This window comes from Pteropus vampyrus, unplaced genomic scaffold (assembly GCF_000151845.1).
Source record: "Pteropus vampyrus isolate Shadow unplaced genomic scaffold, Pvam_2.0 Scaffold170, whole genome shotgun sequence".
NCBI classification, from domain to species: domain Eukaryota; kingdom Metazoa; phylum Chordata; class Mammalia; order Chiroptera; family Pteropodidae; genus Pteropus; species Pteropus vampyrus.
The window spans coordinates 2587948-2592478 of NW_011888951.1; positions in this window are offsets into that span (position 1 = coordinate 2587948).

The following is a 4531-nucleotide window of genomic DNA, read 5'->3' on the forward strand; positions in this document are numbered from 1 at the left end:
GCCTTGGTGGGTCAGGCAGCAGGAGAACACCCAGTTCCCAGCAGGGGCTGGTGGTGCTGTGGTTGGGCCCTGCAGGAGAGAGGCAGGTGAACCTTGGTGGTCATTCAATCCTGGTGTTCCTCAGTGGCCTAGAGCTCTTCTCAGAAAAATGCCCAAAGACATTAGCACCACCAATTGCACCTCGTTTTACCCTGTCTTCCCAACCAAGCCCTTCCACAGGCTCTTGGGGGTACAAATGCTTCATTGCATGGGATGGAGAAACCAAGGCTGAGACCAACTTATCCAAGTCCACTGGGCATGTCAGTAGCAGGGTGAGGACTAAAAGCCAGGTTTCTTTTCTTTTTTTTAAATTTAATTAAATGTATGGGGGTGACATTGGTTAATAATATTATTTAAGTTTCAGGTGTACAATTCTATCATATAACATCTGTATATTGTGTTGTGTGCTCAGCACCCAGTCTAGTCTCCTTCCATCACCATATATTTGAATCCCTTTACCCTCCTTATTCTCCCCCGACCCCCTTCCCTTCTGGTAACTACCATACTGTTATCTGTGTCTATGAGTTTATTTTATTTACTGCTTTTTGTTTTATATCCCGAAAATCATATGGTTCTTGTCCTTTCCGTCTCACTTATTTCACTTAGCATGATACTCTAAAGATTTATTCAGATGTCACAAGCATAAAAGCCAGGTGTTTAGGTGTACACATTAGCACTTGGTGAGCACTTACTAAGAACAAGGCTCTGTGCTAAGAGCTCCTTCTATCTACAATGCTCAGAGGAAGGTACTGCTTTTACATGAGGCTTAGACAGGTCAGGCAGCTTGCAGGGCACATGACCAATGGGATGCAGAGCCAGATGTCTGGACACTTAGTCAGGGTAGTTTGCTGTTTTATGCTATGTCTCGTGAAGTCTGGAAGCCTGATGATGCCTGAGCAGGGGTGATGAAGCCAAGTGAGAAGCACGGACAGGGCAGTCCTGGATGAGGAATGTGAAGCAGTTCCCCGTGACTGCAGTGTGAGGAGGAGCCTCAGATTCTGGGCTGCAGGAATTGAACTTGAGTCCAGGCTGCAGAGTGCTGGCAGAGGATTTGAGCAGGAGGGGCACATTGGATTACTCCCTCTGAGGAGGGGCTGCAGGGAAGGCTCCCCATCTCTGTACATCAGGAATAAGGACGTCATGGCCAGACTATCTTGCAGGCTTATGAAGAGGAAAAAGTGAGAACAGAATGTGAATGTCACTGGGAAACAGTAAAGCTTCAAGCAGAAGAAAAGAGAGTGCCACGTGCTGTGCTAGGGGATTGAATGAATATTTAGTGAGCATTCAGTACATGCCAAGCACCATTGCAAACTTTTGTATGTCTTGTCTTTTGTAGCTCATTTTCTCTAATCCTCACAGCCTTTCTAGGAACCTGATTTGGTTATGTGTGCTTTACAGAGGCATGAAGTTGCTTGCCTAAGATCACACATCTTCTAAAAGACAGAGGAGCAAACCTTGATAGGAACAAATCCAGAGCCCACCATATCTCCTCCTTAATGTATCACTCTTTCTTATCCAGGGCTCCCCAGAAAGAGCAAGTTGGAGCCCAGGCCAGGGAGTACAGCCTGTAAATAGGAGGTGGCTGATGCTGGCAGAACAGTGTTTGTTCTTTTCTTATTTATTGGTTCTTCCTTTTATAAAGAAGCAGATGCTGTAGCATTCCAAAAAGCACTCCATAAGCCAGGTCCAGAAAGACACCAGAGCCCAGGGGGACCAGCCAGGGCCCTCCGCTGGTTCACATCAGCAGAGCAAGGGACTTAATGCCACAGCCTGCAGGGAGAACTCTGGCAGCCTGTGTCAATATTTGCCATCTTCCAGCCTCCCTGGCCCCAGCTCCAAGATCAGTACTTTGATTACAACAGGTTCTTTGCTGTGCAAACACACAAGGATAGATGGATGGAATTTAAAGTGGCTTAGCCTTTGCCCCAGGGTTTGGACTGGAAATCTGGTCTGGTTTAACCCTCTGCCATCACTGTTTGCCTGGGATTCTCTGTTCATCCTTAGACTAACCAAACTACAGACATGAGAGCTGGTGAGGCACTCAGATCCCAGCCAGGCTTTTGACAAGAGGACATAGCTTCCCAGAAAAAAGGGGACCAACCCAAAGTGGCACTGCCTGGTGGCTGTCAATGGCATTCTGAGGGCCAGCCAGCAACTCCAGGTCAAAGTAGAGCAATTTTAAATAACTTTTTAATTGAGATATAATTTACATATAATGAAATGCATAGATCTTAAGTATACAGTTCAATGAGTTTTTAAAACAGCTTCGTTGAAATATAATTGACATACAATAAGCTACACATATTTAAAATGTATACTTTCATAAATTTTGACATATGTATATAACCATGAAGCTATCAATCACAGTTAAGATAATGAATATATCTATCAGTTTCAAGGGTCCTATGCCCTTTATAATCCTTTGCTCTCACCCCTCCTCACTCCCATACACAGGCAACCACCAATTTATTTTCTATCACGTTAGCTCATACTTTTCTAGAATGTTATAGAAATGGAATCATGCAGTATATACTCTTTTTATTTTTTTGTCTGTCTGGCTTCTTTCACTCAGAATAATTATTATAAGATTTATCCATGTTGTAGCATGCCTAATAGTCATTCTTTTTATTGTTGAGTAGTATTCTGTTGGAGGAATATACAATAATTTGTGCATTTCGGGCTGAAGAGATGCACTCTTCACTCATCCATTTGTTAATATATTTGGGGTTATTCTCAGTTTTGGCTGTTATAAATAAAGCTGCTATAAACATTTATGTATAAATCTTTATATAGATGCATGCTTTCTTTTATTTTGGGGGAGTGGAATGGCTGGATGTGGTACGTATATATTTAACTTTTATGAAACCCCGTTTTCCAAAGTGACTGTATCATTTTACATTCCTGCCATTAGAATATGAGACTTCCGGTGGCTCTATATGCTTGGCAATACTTGGTATGGTCAGCCTTTTTAGTTTTAGCTATTCTAACAGGTGTTGGTAGCATCTCATTGTGATTTTACTTTGCATTTACCTAATGACTAATGATGTCGAGCATCTTTTCATGTGCTTTTTTTACCAACCATATATCTTCTTTAGTGAAGGGTTTGTTCAAATCTCTTGCTCATTTTATTAGATTGCTTGTTTTTCATTATGGGATTTTGAGAGTTCTTTATATATTATGAATACATGTCTTTTATCTAATATATGATTTGTAAATATTTCTCCCAGTCTGTGGCTTATGTTTTCATTCCTTTAAGTGCCTTACAAAGAGCAGAAGTTTTTGATTTTGATGAAGTCCAATTTATCAAATTTTTTCTTTTATGAATCATGTTTTTGTATTTAAGAAATCATCGCCTAACCCAAGGTTGCAAAGATTTCATCCTATGTGTTCTTCTAGAAGGTTTATAGTTTTATAATTAGGTCTACGATTCATTTTGAGTTAATTTTTGTATTTAGTACAAGGAATTAATCAAAATTCTTTTTTGTCGTTTCTGTACATGGAATTCAATTATTTCAGGACCATTTGTTGAAAAGACAATCCTTTCTCTATTGAATTGCCTTTGCATCTTTGTTTAAAAACATCAGATATTCATTTATTTGTGGTTTATTTGTTCCATTGATTTATTTGTCTATGTTGATGTCAATACCACACAGTCTTCATTCCTGTCTCTTTATAATAAGTCTTGAAATCAGGTAATGTTAGTCCTCTTACTTTGCTCTTTTTCAAAGCTGTTTTGGCTATTCTAGGTCCTTTGTATTTACATATGAATTTTAGACTCAGTCTTCTAATTTCTGTAGAAAAGTTCTGCTGGAATTCTCATTGGGATTGCACTGAAACTACAGATCAGATTTAGGGAGAATTGCCATCTTTTTTCCCCCCATCTTTATTGAAATATAATAGACAATTGTCTTGTATTTACATTGTACAATTCAATGAGGTTTTTTTTCAATTCTAGTTGGCATACAATAATATACCAGTTTCAGTTGTACAGCACAGTGATTAGAGATCCACATAACTCACATGATCACCCCACTAAATCTAGTATATGTTTATTACATTATTAACCATCTTCCCCATGCTACTCTCTACATCTCCATATCTATTCTGCAGCTATCCATTTGCATCTCTTAATCTCTTTGCCTTTTTTGTGCCCCCAAACCCCCTTCCATCTAGTATCTCTAAATATTCTGTTATCTATGAGTTTATTTCCACTTTTGGTGTTGTTGTTGTTGATTTTATTCATTAGATTTCACATGTATGTGAAATCAGGCAATATTTGTCTTTCTCTATCTGACCCATTTCATTCAGTGCAATACCCTCTAGGTCTATCAAGGCAATATCTTTTTTCATCCCCTTCCTTTTAGTCTATGTGTGTCTTTTAATCTGAAATGAGTCTCAGACATATATATGAGAGGTCAGCATATGTAGGGGTCTTGTTTTCAGCCACTCTATCTTTTTGTTGGAGCACTTAATTCTTTTCCATTTGAGGTAC